Source organism: Xiphias gladius, chromosome 22 (assembly GCF_016859285.1).
Source record: "Xiphias gladius isolate SHS-SW01 ecotype Sanya breed wild chromosome 22, ASM1685928v1, whole genome shotgun sequence".
NCBI classification, from domain to species: domain Eukaryota; kingdom Metazoa; phylum Chordata; class Actinopteri; order Istiophoriformes; family Xiphiidae; genus Xiphias; species Xiphias gladius.
In genome coordinates this window covers 490,104-509,149 of record NC_053421.1, presented here as the reverse complement: position 1 = coordinate 509,149, position 19,046 = coordinate 490,104, and positions in this window count along the sequence as shown.

The window sequence follows — 19,046 nt, the reverse complement described above, 5'->3', positions numbered from 1 at the left end:
AAAGGTAGATTTTTTTTGGCATTATGAAATTTGACCAAAACTAATTTGTCTGTTTTTACAGACAAAACCTTGTAAAAAAAAATGTCATTGTAGATCACAAAAAAAGACAGAGGACTCCCCAAATTGATCATCTTGTTGATAGTGCTGCCGGCTCAATGAGAACACTTGACTCTATTGCCCCTCTACTTTTAGAGGGGCAATAGAGTCGAGTGTTCCCTATTAAAACAAAAGGAGGTTAGCTCCATGGTTTAACTCCCAAACCCACATTTTAAAGGAAAGTTTGAGAAAACTTGAAAGGATATGGTGTTCTTCTAAACTGGAAGTATCCTCTGGAGCCTGGCATGATAGTCTTAAAAACATACAGGAAGGCTCTCGGTAATACCAGAGCAGCCTATTAATCATCTCTAATAGAGGAAAATAAAAACCCTGGGTTTCTTTTCAGAACTGTAGCCAGTCTGACAGAAGGTCATAGCTCTATTGATCCACCTATTCCTAAAGCTCTCAGTAGCGATGACTTCTTTAATGATAAAATTTTAACTAATAGAGACAAAATTAACCTCCTCTCCTGCCTTGATGAAGGTTTTCTGGGGGGGCTGTTGAGCCTGCCTTTTTTAAGGCCAAGGAGACACTCTTGGCAACTGCCTTCAGGACCTGGTCATGACACCAACGATCATCCCCCAGGGCTTTCAGACAGCTTCTCAGGATGTGCTTGAGTGTCCCTCTCCCAAAGCAGAAAGGGCAGGAAGATGTATCGGTCTTACCCCAAAGCTGGATGTTCTCTGGGCTATGGAAGATGTCATTAACAGCTTGGATCAAGAATTTTATGTGCTGGGGCTCTACTCGCCAGTCCAAGTGAGCCTTCATACCAATGCCCTCCCATCTCATCCAAGCCCCAGCCTTGCTTCTGCAGTCTCGACCTCCCTGGAAACACTCCATCTCCTGCCAATGCGGATTTCAATGCCAGCTGCTGACACCGTGGGATCCTTGGAGTCTCTGCAATACCTCTCTGGTCTGGTAGATCTTGAACTGTTCTATGACGCTGTTAAAAATGAAGCTGCAAGACGTTATTATTCCCTTAGAGAGCTGCACTACTTAGGCAAACCAAACCACCAGCAAAGGTATCCGCTGATTGTCCTTTCTATTGTCTCTAATGATGTGATAGGTACATCGTAAAACAGCAATGGCCAGTGTATTTGAGGCAGGATGCCATACTGGTGTATCCACTACTTGAAACGTCCAGGCTGTCCTGACTTGTCCACTCTGCTAAGCCAACGGTCTAGCTCCTTGATGGATGTCTGGATAGCGCCACCTCTCCGAGGCTGTTGTTAAAGATTTCTCCCAAACTCTTGACTGGCTTCTCACGGATAGATGGAATCGTGGTGCCATCCAGGGAAAAGTAGAACTTGTCAGAGACTCTGCCTTTCCTCAGAACAAGTGACCTGGACTTGGCAGGCTTGAAAGTCTTCCTTGCCCACTAAGTCCAATAAGCCTCTCCAGTCCATGGAGGATCCATCTGCTGCCTGGTACAGAGGATGTGGGGACTGAGGTCGTCCATGTAGGCTGTGATGGGGGGCTGTCATATGCGAGACTTGGTTAAAGGGCCTCTGCGCTCCACTTCTGCAGCTTTTACTACCATGTTCATGGCAACGGCAAAGAGGGTGACCAATATTGCGCACCCAGTGATGGCGCCTTTTTCCAGTCAGTGCCAACTTGATGTTACTAGTCCAGAAGTGACTCTCACTCTGAAATTGTTATAGTAATTTAAGATGAGGTCCTTGATCTTACTGGGAACTTGGTGCCAGTTTAGTGCAGTCTTTACCAATTTGTTTGGTATTGTCCTGTAAGCATTAGCCAGGTCGAGCCACAGTACAACATGATCTCCTTTCCCCTCACGTACCTCTCTGACTAGCTGGGTTCCACACAGCCCGGCATCCCTGGAGTCCCACCCTTTTGCACTGAGGTGTTGATGTATTTGTTTTTAGCAGAAAGTCTGTCAGTCGCCGGGTCAAGATGCTAAAGAAGATCTTGCCTTCGACACTAAGCAGTGAGAATGATCTAAACTTCTCAATAATGACCAACAAGGCAAAACACCATTATTAGGAATCTGAGTTATTTTGGATCAGGATATGTCCTTTAACTCCCACATGAAAACAAATTTCAAGGACTGCCTTTTTTTCACCTCCGCAACATTGCCAAAAGCAGGAACATCCTGCCTCAAAAAGATGCAGATGATTAGTCCATGCTTTTTTTATTTATAGGCTTGATTATTGTAATTCATTATCAGGCTGTCCCAATAAATCTTTAAAGGCTCAGGTATTTCTGCCGCTGGAGCTGCAGAGGCTCGATCTTTAACTGCAAACCACCTACTGCTCCCATGATCCTGCGCAACACCCACTGCTTCAAATATCATCATCCTCATTATACATCTTTATGTGGAACATGTATTATGCTATGTCCCCCCCCTCTTAATTACTGTTAAAAAAACAAACAAAAAAAAACACATTCCTCCCCAAAATCTGTAACTGTAAATACTGACTTTCATTATGCGCATAATTTTAAATTTATCTACTCAGTTAACCTGAGGAACAGTTTATTGAAATAAAGCATATTTCATAAATAAATCATAACCATCAAATCAACTGGATGTCACACATAAGCATTACTTTAATATTGGCTGCTTTTGAATGGTTAACAAGACACACACACAAACACACACACACACACGTTAAACTACTTGAGCTCTAAGTGTTTGTTGTTTTCTTTGTCACCATATCTTTGACTATTAAAAAGCAAACACTATTACCACTACCAATACCACTACTACCACCACTACTACTTTATTGGTTAGCAGTGACATAGTTCGAAGTTTGCTGGACCCAAATGCAGACACATACGGAGGCAGGCTGGTGGCAGGGAAGTAACATCTTTTAAATGAGTGGAATTATCTAACAGGCATTCAGGTGGGCAAGGAAATTGGGAGCAGAAAAACGGAGCCGGAGATCTCTAGGGAACAGCAGGGGAGCCCAGGCAGATGGCCCAGAGGCAGAACAGGGATGGAGCAGGAGAACTCGGGTAGATGGCCCGGGGGCAGAACAGGGACGGAGCATCATACCTCGGGGAACTGTTCACAGGAGATCTGTCGCTGGTGATGGTGGGACGAGGAAGGCCTCATTCAAGGTTTTGAAATGACATGATGGATTGCCAGTGACAGGGCTACATCTCTCTGCTCAATGCTGGGGGCATTTATGCAGTAGATTTTCAGGATTCAGGATTTGAAGATCCTGAATGCAGTGTGACACCTCTATAAATTCGTCTACAGAAAATGTTAGGTCTGCTGGGTCAATTTTTTTTGGTCAGTCACAGTTCAAAGAAACAAAACAGGAACAAAACAGATAATCCAATGCAGGCAGTAAAACCACTGAGAACATGAGAAAACAAACAGAGATTTAAATACATGAGGTAGGCAGCAGTAATTAGGAACAGGTGAAACACATCACAGGTGGGGCAGACAATCACAACCATACACACAAGGGAGTAATCTCAAAGTAAAACAGGAAATGAGGGTCCAAAGAGTCACTCAGAAAGGCAGATATAACAGTCTATCAAACTTGTAGTTTACACCTGTTAACACTAAAAATTTCACTCATTTATATAGGTTTGTCACATATATTCCACTTCGTCTCTGCTCTCCCAGTGTTAACATACATGCTATGCAAATATTAGAACTGATCACATGACATAATGACTGCCTTGAATAATCGCTGGCTAACTTTTCAGCATTACAGCATTGTGTTTTTTGCCTAAAAGCATTACTTTCAGGGCAGGTTCCGGTGCAGAGGAAGAAAATAAGGAGCTCTCTGCCAGCACCGAAACATGTATGGAGCATACAAAAAATGTTGGTTACATACCCGTAACCCCAGATTCTAACGCCCTCTAAAAGCGCTGTAGTTCAGCAATCACTTAAACTGTTTTTCCTATCATAATTCAAAGGGATTTTAAAGAGGGAGTGATGAATGGCTTTTTTAAAATGACTTTTGAGCAGGAACGCTACGTTATTAGCTATCTTAGCTATCTCATTAATGCTAGCCCACTCATTAATATTGCTTAACACTAAAAATTAATAATTGCAGTTTCAAATCGATCATTTTAAATGTAACATACAGACCTATGATTACCTTCAATAGCCTTTTATCAACCTGCCCACACTTGATTTAATAACAATTAGCATTACTGAATACCAATTCAGTTACCTGCTAACAACCTAGCAAACAACTAAGTCCAAACTTTTCAAAATTAACCCACCATAATCAAAAAGATATTACTTTACTTTTAGCGGAGTTTGACCACACTGTGTGACTAACCTCTTTGAACTTTTTCCAAAATCCGCCTGTCGATGTCAATCGCCAGCTGTCTCTGTCTTTCTTTCCTTCATCTTCTGCTAGAGAAAAATAATTGTTCCCCCAGTTCAGGCCCACATCTGCTTTGATTCCGCTGGCATAATTTGTTCCCACCCATTGAATTCTGGGCCTAGGCCATGTCTGTATCACAGCAGTAAAATGGATGTGATTGTAATATGGATCTACCGGTTTTGAAGCTGATCTGGCTCAGAGTTTCTCTGCTATCTGGGGTGCCACCCCCACATAATTCAGTGTTAAGAGGTCGTGGTCATTTCATGTGGTCTGTATGATCAGGTTGGGGAGTTACCATCTCCCCCCGCCCAGCTGTTATCGCGTGATAGAGGTTCACACTTAGATCACATTCAAGATTGTGAATTATCATTATGCAACACAACATTATGTAACGAAATTACAGATGTAGTTCCTTTATTCAACTCACAAAAAAAGATATATAAATGAATGAATAAATAAACAAATCATAAAAATAACTACTTTCATGGTGGAGTGTGGAAGATAAATGCAGTAGTCTCACAGCGTGAGGAAAGAAACTGCTCCAGATTCTGGTGGTACTACAGCAGATACTTACATGTAACGCTTGCCACACGGCAGCAGGGTGAACAGGCTGTGGCTGGGGTTGGTATTGTCTGTTAGTATCCTGTGGGCTTTGCGTGAGCACCTTACTTCACCAATGTCACTGTTTTTGTCCAACTCCTATTTCCAAGAATTTGGAAATAGCATTGCAATTGTAGACTGAGATCAAATAGTTAAAATATCACATTTCGAGCTAATGCTATCTAAAAAAAATACCCAGTATTGGCATTAGTCCTGTAATATGAATATCAGCCTTTGAAACTCCATATCGGTCAAACAGCAGTCTTTTTCTCAGAGCACTGATTATTGAAATGGAACATATTATTCATAACTAAATGAGTCAACATCGAGATCTCTATACACTTGACAAACTCACGTGTCGTATGAAAGTGGTGTCTTGATTCATTTACTTACTGAGAGTGAATGGTTACAATCATCTCAGTGTGGGAAAGTGCCTCACAAAACCAGGCTGGAAGTTTTCATTGTTGGTGGGAAAGTAGGCCGACATTAACAGGAAATGGAGACTGCAGAAGCGTTATTGCACATGGCCGCATTTCAAACACTTTGGGAAAGTTACTCAAGTGAATTAACAAACCTGGAAAGTATTGCTGTTGTAGGCAGGCTTTTCATGTTCGATTGGATTTCATGATTTTCAACATGTTAAATTCATTGCAGTTAAAAATGAAAGAAAGAATGAGAGAGAAAGAAACAAGTCAGTTTTTCCATTCTCTCATTAAATTGACCTCAGCTTTGGTGAACTAGGCACCCATATTGTAATGTAGAACAAGAGTGGAGTGAAGCTGGGACTTACAGGATGTCTTACAGGAGGTTAGGGGGTGTCGGAGGCCACTGTTTGCCTTTGATTTCACAGTCAGGGTTCATTTTCTTTCACAAAAACTATGAAAGCCAGTTGAAATAATATACTTACAATATTTCACGTTTATGTTATACCTCCATAATAAATATGACTTATTCCTCAACAGCCCTTTTTCCACAGTGAAAACAAGACTACAACTAAATAAAACAAAAACTATGACGAAAAGTGTTTCAATTGTCCTTAGTTACTAAAAACTAAATGATATTGGGAAAGATAGATGAAAAGACATGAATTGATTACTGTTTTAATGCAGTCTTATTCAATGACTCAGTGGGGGTTTAAACAGTATCCAACACACAAACAAGAACAACAGGACGGGAGGGAGAAGCAGAGAGAGAGAGACCTCTGTTTGGCTTTCTCTGCCTCTAAAATCAAATATTACAAAGATAAATATGAAACTAACCACCTAGTGAGAAATTTGGGCGTGGTCCTTCAAATAGATGCAACCTGCTCCTGGATAAAAGGTAAAAGATTTGTTTAGGGTACGCTACCTGATATAATGATGGAGTAGTGTAAGTTTTGCGGTCACAAATTGGGCTGATTCAACAACCTGCATGCATCTGTACATCATACATATTATGCTCCTGATTAGTAAAACACTATCCTCCATCACCCAGTAACAAATCAGTTGTACGTACAGACAGCACGCTGACATTTACAAAAAGTTAAGCTGACATTAATGTCACATTATCCATGAATGAATCTCGTCCCTAGTCAAACCCAGACAGTGAACAGCATTTTAGTAAAAAAGTGAATTAGCTTCTGAATTATCACTGTGTGTCTGTTGTATTACCACAGAGCAGAGTCACACCTTGTGTGTCAACCATCATAGTCTCATATAAACAGCTAACCTTGCAACAGACTGACAACTGAAACCACGGTAACTGTATGCATGAAAGATCACAACAGCTGAAGCCTCAAAATGCTTTCCGAAAGTGCCGTTCAGTCAAAGTGACAGTTCTGGCATTGGAAGTCCATGTTTACCTCATTGCCAGAGCACATGAGATTGGGAGGGTATTTTAAGAGTCAGATAGATTATAGGAGAGGAAGTGAGGGTGAGAGGAGATATGAGGACAAGAGGATAGTGTTTCTGTAGATACTGTACAAAGCATCAGCGAAGAGCATTCTTTTATGAATTGGGGTGTCCTTACAGTCACTTGAAGAAGTAAAGAGAGAATTATCAGCATAATATCTCCCATAATTTGTGCTTTTCCTTTCTGCCCTCTCTCTCTCTCTCCTCATTCTGCAGCTATCTCTGACTCCAGAACTTCAGGTTCCACATCTACCACTACTAATCAACAATCATTATTATTATTGTTATTATCATTGCTGCTGTTATTGTATTATTACACCTATATTTATCAGTGTTATTAATATCAATATGACAACCAGTCTGACAGTGCTTGAATACAGCAGTATAGTTGTTCCTGGTCTTTCTCACCCCCCCCCCTTCTCCTCTATCCCTCATTTCTCTCCTCTCAACCCAACTGATCGAGGCAGACAGCCGCCCACTCTGAGTCCAGTACTGTCAGAGGTTTCTTCCTGTTAAAAGGAAGTTTTTCCTCTTCATTGTCACCAAGTGTTTGCTTATGTTGGGAACTGTCAGGTTTCTCTCTATAATATTGTAAGGTCTTGACCTTATTCTGGAAGTGCCAACAAACTAAATGCTACGTCACACCTAAATGCAGTAAGTAAGGGCAGTTGTTTGTTCTTTTTTTAGAGAAGATATACCCTCCAGTTCGTTTAATACTTTTGCGGTAGTGGATTCAACAGACATCTCAACATCAGTGGCAGCCATCTTGGTTGTTAATGAAAATTCTTCAGCAACGCTCCTGTGTCAGTCATCGTATCAAACCTGCCCCATTATAGATAAATGGTTTTGAATAGCCTGACCTATCTCAGGACATATAAATCTGTTTGAACGGGAGAGGGGCAAGACCCATCTGCTAGAGCGAATAAACATGAGCTCACTGATTGGTCCGGTTTCCAGGCTAGACTATATACCGTAGATAGAGAGATTTTTTTTTCTCCATGTAGCAAAGGGTGGTGTTTCAGGTGAGATGCACAGAGTGGGGTATGTGATGCCCAAGGGCCCACAGACAAGTGTGGTAGTATTGGGTTCATACTGGAGCAAGTGTCTGCATGTCCAGTGCAGGCTGTTATTTCAGATATTGGATGAGATATGTGTCACATGCTAAACTCCAAAATCATCTTACTGATGAGACTTCTTTTTCTCTTCTAAACTGTTCCCATGTTTTGTAATAGTGTCCTGGTTAATTAAGACAGATGTGGGACAAAGTTACAGTTTTGTGAGTCACAAGTCAGTGTCACGTCTTGGCTATGAGATACTAAGTCATCTCATAAGTCAGACCATACAAGTCCCAAGTCAGGATCAACAAGTTTCAAGTCAAGTCCCTAAACTTTGGAAGTTTTTAATCCAAATTAATTCTTTCTGTCAGTTAAGAAAGTACAGGCACTATTTTGAGTGGCAGCATAATTTCTGATCTCATAAAAGAGCTGAAATGAGATATGAAAAAAGATATGAAATGTTGATTAAATATATATCTGACACATTGCAGCTGCAGCCCACTGAATGCTGCACTTTATTTTTAGTTATTTTCTCTAGATACTGGAGCTTCTCATTCAGAAAGATCCAGCTGATCAACTTAAAATATTGATATGATTTGAAGGAAAGTTCAACTGAGCGATTCTAACAGTTGAAATTTACATTAAACAATTAGATCTCTTCACTAGAGAGGAGTCACCACTCTTTTGGCCTTGTTGAACCAGAAAAACACTTGCTTGTTACAGAGTGATAGCTATTTAACCTCATAAATGATGTACACACACCAGTTTGCAGAGAGCACAATAATCAGAAAACAGACAAAAGATTAATTCTGGCCTTTTTGAAAAGTAACTTATACTATTAATTAATTACCTATAGTTAGTTTAATAATCTGGACTGGCTGGCTGATGTAAGACTTATCAGCCAGTAAGCCCCCAATTTTAATTTTTACTATTATTACTTGTTTGTCCTTTTTTTCATTTCTCATTGGTTCTCCCTTTTGACAGTTAAAATTGTTGTACTACAAATACGGGCAATGAGCTTGGTTTAAATACCTGTTTTGCACTTAGTTTCCCAAAAAGCTGTGCTTATACACAATTCTGTTGTCAGAATGAGAATAATGAAAGGCCTGTGGTTCTGACTTAATAAGAGAAGGCTGTGAAATCCAACTGCAGCGGGCCAGTTCCTTGGGTATCTGTTTTCTATGCTGTTGATGATCAAGATTGATTCATTTCATGTGTTTTACCAATCCTGGAAATGGTCTATACTATATGACTGGATTCTGAATCTGGCTTTGTTTTCTTTTCTTTTTATAACAACTGTGGAGCTACCACTCTGGGAATAGGGGAGTTAAAGATGAACTAAATGTATTTAGAAGTTTGAATATATGTTATTGTTGTCTTGATAGGTGTATATTTGGGGACTGTTCACCTACAAGTTCAGGTAGTTCAGGTTAGGATGATGTTGTAATTTTATTCTTTGATAGTGTTTTGATGGGGGTGGGGGTAGAGGGAGGCATGCTTAACCCAGGGCTACAAAGATTCAGGGGCGAACAGGAGGAAGCCAAAGGAAACTGCAATAATCTACAATCTGAATGCAGGTAAGCCTTGAATAAGGGAAAAATGAGGAAGAAGTGATCTTTTGTATATGGAACATGAATGGGGTTAATGAACCAGAGGAAAGGGGCAAGGTTCTATCCCCTCTGAAAAATGGTGCTCACCAGAAGCTTAGATTGATAAGCGAAATATATCATTCCAAATTTTCGTTGAAATCAAGAGGGGCGGCCATTTATGTGATATACGGAGGATCCTACATCCGACATAGAAAGAATATTCATTTCATTCTAGGGTTCATAATGTTTACTCTTTGATTGATTATTTTCCTATCTTGTAGATGGGAAAATATTACAACTAATCCATGATAAAAATTCCATTACATTTTTATCTCTGATCACTGTCCCATCTCCTTTCAATGAAAAGGTGTGACTCAGTTGGACCACATGGATATTGGAGATTTGATCCTCAATAGTTCAAAGTCAAAAATATTTTGTGAGGTCTCCCCTTTGTCTCAAAAATGCAACTCAGAGGATGGTTATTTAACAGTTACGCTCTTTGTCCCAAAATACAAGGTTACTGAAACGATATCTTCACTTTTTTGTAAAAGATATTTAATGTTCGGATAGTAATAATTCTGGGGATATCTAAAGATGTCAGGAAACTAAAACTGGCACAACACTGCTTCCTGCTTTCCTATTATAATTTGGAAAAAGAAAGAACTCCCAACACTGAAACAAAGGCCTACAGAACTGATGGACACCACTTTTTTTACTTTTATTACTGAAGACAAGTTAAAAGCTTTTGAGAAAATTTGATAACCTTTCGTCTCTCAATCTTAACTCCTGTCAGGGGTGGGGGAGAGGGTGGTTTTGGTGAGGCGTGAAGCTGGTTATGGGTTAGGCGTCTTGTGTTTTTCTTTGATATGTATGTAAAAACATTCTGCAGGTGGTATTATACAAGTGATAGCATTATTTTTTTTGAAGTGTGTTTTTTTTTATGTCCCTTTGTCGTTATGTTTGGTTATATGTAAAGAAGTATGGCAACTCTTTATTATCTTTGAATGATGCTAATAATAATTTAATAATCTGCCATTTGGGAAGTAATTTAAAACTGGTTTAATGATAAAAATGAGAAATTCACTTAACTGAATGTTTTAACGTGCAAATGTAATAATGTGTTGGTGCGTTCTGCCAACACAGCTGTCCCTTCTGCTTGTGTAACAGTTGCTGCTGTATAGATTCAAGGTATATCTGTTGTTAGAAAAATGAAGAATTTGTTGGCTTCATGCTTTTTTTGAACATCAAAGGAGGATGTCAAATCATTCCAATTCAAAAGACTCAGGTGCCTCCCATTTCTCTTGATCATCTTTGAGATGTTTCTACGTCTTGATTGGAATCCACCTGTGGTAAATTCCATAGATTGGACATGATTTGGAAAGGCACACGCCTGTTTATATAAGGTCTCACAGCTTATGCATATCAGAGCAAACACTAAGCTATGTAGTCAAAAGAACTGTCTGCAGACCCCAGAGACAGGATTGTTCCAAGGCACAGATCTGGGGAAGGCTACAAAAAAATTCTGCTTCATTGAAGGTTCCCAAGAGTGGCCTCCATAATTCTTCAATGGAAGAAGTGTGGAACAAAACTCTTCCTAGAGCTGGCCACCTGGCCAAACTGGGCAAAGGGCCTCAGGGAGGAGGACCTTGTTAAGAGAAGTGACCAAGAACCAAATGGTTACTCCGGCTGAGCTCCAGAGATCCTTTGTTGAGATAGGAAAAACTTCTAGATGGAATCCTGCAGTGATGCAACCATCACTGCAGGACTCCACCAATCTGGGCTTTATGGCAGAGTGGCCAGACAGAAGCCTGTCCTCAGTGAAAGTTTGCAAAAAAAATTCTCCGACTGTGCTAGCTACTTTCTATTGACCTTTAATACAGTGTTACATTCCACAATCAAACAACAGTAAATTGAAAAGAAACAGGATCAAAATAAAGTCTGGAAGAGACACTTTGGATTTCTGAGGTATTTACATTATAAAATTTAAAACAGAAGTTACAGCTGTTAACTTACAGTGGCAAAAAAAATAAACGTGAGAGCTTAGACAGGTTTCTCACTTCAGTACTAACACTCAGGTTGGATACCACTTAGGTTATCCATGCTTATTCATACCAACAGTTGTCATGTTAGCTTGAAGCTGGATTTGGATGGAAGCTAAAGATAGTTTGGCAAAATGTTTGTGTGTTTCATGGAAAGCGACAGAATGATCCAGCTCAGGGATCTTACGAGGGGTGAGACAGGAGTGTGAAAAGTTTCCATCTAAAGATATTATGGAGGAATATGATGTAGTAATTCCTCAGTGATGATTCAGATCCTCAGCAACAGTTAACATATTGGAAAAGTGTGTTTTCTTTTGCTTCAAATCTGCTAACTTTTTCCAATGTTTCACTCAGTTTAAATGGAACATTTGTGGTTTTTTTATTTTCTGTATTTTCAATATTTTGCAAAGAAAATTATATGGCAAATTCATCAATTATATATGTAAATAGACCTGTATTTTATATACATTTATAAACAAACCTCTCTCACTGTAGTGTTTGTGTGTTTCCGTGTGTGTCTGTGTGTGGGTGTGTGTGTGTGTGTGAGTGTGTGTGTGAGCGTGTTAGTGCGTGTGTGTGTCAGCCTCCTATTAGTGTGGCTATGATAAGTAGTCTCACTTTCTGTTTGAGGGGTCTGTGCATCATGCCTCAGTAACTGGCACAGGCTTGCCGGGGCTTAATCCCCAGGGCCTGACTACATATAGGGCCCACAAGGCTCGGGGAAAAACAAAAAAATTCACAGAGAGAAAAAAATAATGCCTGACTTTGTACGGTACATACTCCTGAAAAAAAATAAACCACAGTGATTGGCAGGCTAAATGTCACTCAATGTCAATCGCATATATATGACATGCCTGTCTTTATTGTCCAACCCAGAGTTGGACAATAGTTTTAATTTCCTGACTTGAGTGGAAATATACTTAAGCTGCAGACAAATTTGCAAAAATTTCTGGAGAGAAATATGAAAGTGGAGTTCTAAAACGCGAAAATCAAAGAGAAAGTGCAGCATGAATCACAGCCATTAAGAATAATCCCCAAGCTGACAGGATATTTCAAAGCTGCAAGCCTCAAGACAACCGAAAACCTTCCAGCTGTAGCAGAGCTAGCAAGTGAAACAAGGACGTCGATGAGGTCACCTGCTTCCACAGGTTAGCTGGCTACGTCTTATGTACTTAGCTTGATTATCATGCACAGTTCCAGATAGTTATGAATTTCAGCTTAGCTTTAGCTAGGGATAGGTTAAGGAATGCTATCTATAACCGATCTAGACCCCCAGCCTACCTACCTGGCATTACAAAATGTGATAACACTTATAATATTGGTGCTCATATACTTAAGTAATGCTATGACTCATGATGGTTTAACTTAATGCGTGAATTAAGTCAGGATGTATTATGAATTCCTGTTGCTCACATGAACAAATGATCAAGTCACTATGACTTTATTCGATTAGTTCACAGATTTGCGCAGCCTCTATGGTAAATATTGTCAAATATCTTTGAGAATAGACCCAATGGTTTCAGGGCTCCCACTCAGAAGCTGGGGGCCACATATACAAAGCAGCGTGGCTACCAGTGCCAGGGGTGTTGAGAACCCTATTATAATCACTCAGATTTTTAAAAATGTATTTATTCATTTTATTCTTGTGTTGGTAAAAGTGGTACTATAGCAAACACTGTAAAAAATATGCCAGTGAAATTTTCAGGGGAGTTATAAAATGGTGCACACATGTCAGACACCACATTGTACATTGTATATTCAAAAACCTTAGATGCATGTGTTCCCTGAATTGGGCTGAATCTGGTATTCGCCACGCCCATTTCCACCAATATTTTTTTTTTTTTTGCAAAATTGCAAACTATACGAAACTTACTTTTCAAAACTCCTCCTAGGTTTTGAGACTGATCAACACAAAACTTTGAACACAGAATCTATCGACTCTATCAACTCATGATCAAAAGTTATTAAAAGAATTTTGGTAATCCAAAAATGTGCAAGTTATAAAAGAACAACTTCCTATAGGTTGCAATCAAAACAGGAAGTGTTGCATATCTTGGCAACTTATGAATACGAAACTTGGATCAGTAGTACACGTCCACTGAGGCCCTGTGCAATATTTGGTGCCGATTGGCCACTAGATGGTTTTTTTTGGAAAATCATGAAATATGCTAAAATTGTTTTTCCAAAATACTCTGTAAGTGCAATTTGCATGAATATATGCACATATCATCTATGTACTTCCATGATCACACATTATCAAAAGTTTCTATACTCTGAAAAACGCAAAAGTTATAAAGGAAAAACTTATACTCATACAAAGGAAGTGATGTTATATCTTTATATAGGTCTGTCTGATTAACACTGACCATTAGTTTGTTGTTTCACACTTAAGTTCTGTGCAAATTTGGTGTCTATTGGCCACTAGGTGGTGACGTTGCAGAAAGTAAAAAATATGCATAACCTCTTTTTTTGAACTCATCTTAGTTTGAAGCCCAATCTGCATATATTGTTGCACATAACATCTAAAGACCCACATGATTGTCTGATCACTTACCCTAAAATTCGGGGTAATACGCGAAAGGTTCACTCCACCCCAAATCCAGAGTTTATGCCGGGTTAGGTTAACAACATGGAATACCCATGGAATACCCCTCAGAAGTTCTCCAACCTTGGGGGAATGTTTTCCAATGTTTGTGCTACTCTCAACCTGAGACTTCCATCATGGCCATGGGCCTGAAGGTCTGACTTGCATGGCTTTGATAGGCCGCCAGGTGTGGATTGTGTGGGGGGCTACGACCCTATTAATACCTGTTAGGGGTCCTCCACATTGTCCAATCTGCTCCAAACTTCACTCATTTGATCAGCATCCTGGCCTGAAGACATTGTTATAGTCATGGCACTCCCTACTGGCAATAGGAAATGACAGAATTAGTATTATTGTGGTCAGAATAGCCCTGACCTAAATTATACTTTATTGTGGAGATTGTTAGATTTTGTTTAACAGTGTTTCTTTGGCGGTGCAACAAATTTTGATGTTTTGACAGGAAAATAGAAACTGCTGTAACTCAAATCTGCTACAACACATATTTCGAAAATTTCGCATGTTTAATAAGAGTCCTGGCAGATATCTACTTGCCAATTTAGTTACAGTTGTAGCGCCACGTACTGGGATCAGGAAGTAATCCTTTTGTGACAGTCATAATTTTATTTTTATGAAAGTTTCAATATTTTGTCTACACTTGATATACAACAACATAATGCATGTTTGGTGCATGTTGTCTAGTGCCACATTCTGGACATAGGAATTAATATAAAATGTGCAATACACCATGTCCGCCGCCATGCACTCCACACAGGAAATAACATCCTACTCATTCACACAGCCTCCAGTGGTCACCAAAGTGCACAGCAGCGCCAACCGGCATCCCGCTAGTGCACTATGGTACGAGGGTCCAATCAATGCTATCTGACCACTTTTGAGATGGATATCGTCAACCTGATAGGAGGAGCATAGAAAATTATAAAACAAGTAATATCCTGTTGCCAGTAGGGGGTGATATGAGTATAACTGACTATTGGCATGTAGATGTCTTCAGGCCAGGTGTCCGATCAAACGTGAACTTTGGGACACATTGAACAATGTATATTTCAGTTACAACAACTTCCTCTTTTATGGCAAACATCGAAATTCACTATGCTGCCACAGACATGCTGTTCAACAAAAACTCAAAAGCTTCACAATTTAACATTATAAACATCTTAAGATTGCACTGACCAAATGTGAAGTCTATATGATCAATTCTCTAGGAGGAGTTTTTTAAAGTTCAATGCCTGTAAATGACAAAAACTGCTTCACAATTGTACGGCAAATTCAAAATGGCTGATTTCTTGTTGAGTTTAGGCTCAAGAGGGCTTTTTTGTATATCTTGGTATGTTACAAATCTACCAAATTTTGTACATGTAGGTGAAACGTACCGTGTGGGCTACTTTGTTGAAATTTTTGCGGGGGCTGCTATCGAGCTATTTTGCCACACCAAGACTCATAAAATATGCAAATTTTCATGCACGTGCAAAGTTTTGTGAGTTTTTGAGCACCTTTCGCCCCTCGGAAATGTGATTCATTTTTGTGGAGAATAATAACAATACTAATAATAATTAAAGCTGCAAGTAGTGTTGATTCGGCACTCTCTACCATCGGGCACTTCGGGGTTGCTGGTGGGAAGCCAGTTTAAATCCACTGGAGACTGCGCGAACGAGTAAGATGTTATTTCCTGTGTGGAGTGCGCAGCCGCGGACATGGCATATTGCACATTTTATATTATTTTCTGTTTCCAGAATGTTGCGCTAGAGAAAAACACGCATTATGTTGGTGTATATAAAGTTTAGACAAGATCATGAAACTTTTATGTAAATACAATGATTGTCACACAAGGCTAACTTCCTGATGCCATTAGGTAGCGCTATTATTGTGATTCAATATTGTCCTGTACATGTCTTCAGGCAGGGACTCTTACCAAATGTGAAATTAGGGAAAGATCCTAAGATGTGGATTTGAGGTACAACAGTTTCTATTTTCATGACAAAACATCGAAATTTGCTGCACTACCAGGGAAAAGACATGCAATGAAAACTCACAATCTTCAGAATAAAACATCTGAACAATTCTCTAGGAGGAGTTTCTGAAAGTTCGACACCTGTAAATGACAAAAACTGCATCAAAAATGCACAGCAAATTCAAAATGGCTGATTTCCTGTTGGGTTTAAGGTACCGAAATTTATACATGTAGATTATATGTAACGTGAGAACGACTTTGGTGAAGAAACCACACTCTTAAGACCCATATCAGATATAAATTTCTGCTACATGTACTTCTGACACATGTACATTAGAGCATCCCTATCTGTTTCATGTTGGAAACATTGAAATTTGCTGTGCCACCAGGACAATTCTCTTTCATGAAAACTCACAATTTTCACGATAAAGCATCATCAAGGTCTTGGGGATTTTATGACCACATTTGAGGTGAATATGGTCAACCTACTAGGATAGCATAAAACTGTAAAAGGTCATTTTGTGCAGCCAGTAGATGGTGTTATCACTATAGCTGAGTATTGGCATATAGATGTCTCCAAGCTGGGGCACTTATCAATCATGTTAAGTTTGGAGTAGATGTGATCATGTACACTCAAGTTACAAATGCTTCCTGTTCCCTGTAAAAGATGGAAATCCAATGCCACGTTCAACAAACACAACACCTGTACAACACCTGTACATGGGAAAAAAAGCTCTAATATTGCACATTAAATTCAAAATGGCTGATTTCCTTTTGAAAATCTTTTTTTAGGGTAGGGCTCCAAGAGGCTTTTTTGTAGATCTAAATAGGATCTACAAGCCTACCAGTTTTGATACATTTGGTGAAACATACCAAGGGGTTACTTAGTTGAAATTTTCTAGGGGTGCCTCATTTTTGCAAGCCAATGCTCAAGACCCAAATCAGATATCAAGTCACGCTACTTCTAATGCATGTGCAAAGTTTCATGAGTTTTCGAGTACCCCCAGTACCTAATAAAGCTCAAAGAAATTAGGGAGCGCAGTACAGCCAACATGCCATGCAATGCCTAATTGTGATTTCAAATCAACATACTTACTTAAATAAACATGGGTGCCGGTTTTCTTCAGCCCCTAAAAAATACTTGTCTGCAACAGAACAATACTAAAAACTAGAGCATCTGCATTTCCTGAAGAAAATGCATGATTGCTGCATCTGCTGCTTTCGCTTCTGGTGATTGATGCATAAAAAAGGATGTTATAGTAGTTAAAGCAAGGCACATAAAACATATTTAAAAAATATGGGTATCAAGGAATTAGTCAAATAAAATATCAATAACACAGTGGCAATATCATAATAATTTAACTATGTGAGGTATTTCACCAGTGGTCAGCGGTCTGTCAAGTTTCATTTTTGTAGGCTTTTGCAATATTTCTTAGCTAATTTTTCACCACATGGTGGCACTATCACTGCCATTTTTGAGTATATGAAGCACTGAAAGATGAGGAAGCTGATCACCAAGTTTCAGTCTTTTAGCATTTATCCTTTTTGAGATATCCATCATGAGTCATCATGTTTCATCATGTTTTACTCATTCCCCTAGAAAACCATTTTTGAAAAAATTCATAAAAAAATTAATGTAAAATCAAATGTAATATCATTAAAAAATAAATAGCACAAAAGTCCTAGGGATATTTTTTCTTCCGGGGCCGGAAACAGAGAACGTTGAAAACCCATGGCACATTCAAATGGTGACATTCCTATGGCAGCGCTTGACAGGGAGTCATGTGCATACTTGCTACTTCGAGATGCAACACAGCGAAGTGCCGTTCCCAGCTCTTGGTTAGCCCACTTCACTTGCCCATTTGTGTACCGTAGCTCCAAGAGCTTGACAGGAGGTCCTTCAGACATGGCAAATGAACTGGGTTCAACGGTCGTACACAATGTCAGTGGGGGATTCCGTGGAGGTGGAACATATGATACACCAGGAGGTCAATTGTTTCTAAGGCTGTGCAGAGTTTGGGGAGTTTGGGATAAAGAGATGGTTAGTAGGTTAGTAGTCTCTCATCAACATACACTGCCAGATCCTGGTTGAGCCTCCTTAACAGTGGACTCAACTTGTCAGACTACTGCTGCCACTGCACAGGATGGTGGCATGATGGAATCGGGGTTGACAGGTGCTTCAACGAAAGCGTACTGGCGAGACAGGGAATCTGGTGTGAGATTATGGGACCCTGGGTGGTAGTTGAGAGTGAAAGAAAAGCTTGCTGGGCGTCAAAGAACAGCGCTTAGTGAGCCTGATGGGAATTGAGTGGTTTGGCGGATTCATTGTAGGCCAGTTTTTTTGTGGTCAGTCCAGACTATAAATGGTCGCTCTGTCCCTTCCAGCCAGTGCCTACATTCTTCCAGAGCAAGATTGACTGCCAGCAGCTCCAGTTTTCCCACATCTTAATTTCACTCATCAGGGGTCATTTGGTGGGAGAGAAAAGCACAGGGATGTAATTTGTTGTCAGATGATGAATGCCACTGAGAGAGCATTACCCTTACCCGGAGGTGGGGGCATTCACCTCCACAATAAAGTGTTGTGAAGGGTCTGGATGAATGAGCAAAGGTGTGGTTCTGAAGTGTTTCTTGAGCTCTGTGAAAGCAGCATTAGCCTCGAAGAGCAAGGAATAGGGGGGTGGCAGTGGACGTGAGTCCAGTCAAAGGTGCGGCTACTCAACTGTAGTCTCCTATGAAGCAGTGGTAGAAATTGGCAAACCAGAGGAACTGCTGGAGCTGCTTAACAGATGTTTGTTTGGGCCATTTAACCACCACCTGGGTCTTTTCAGGGTCTCTCCTCACCTGCCCAAGCTCAAGAATATATCCTAGGAAAGAGACTGAACTCACATCAAATTTATATTTTTCAGCTTTTA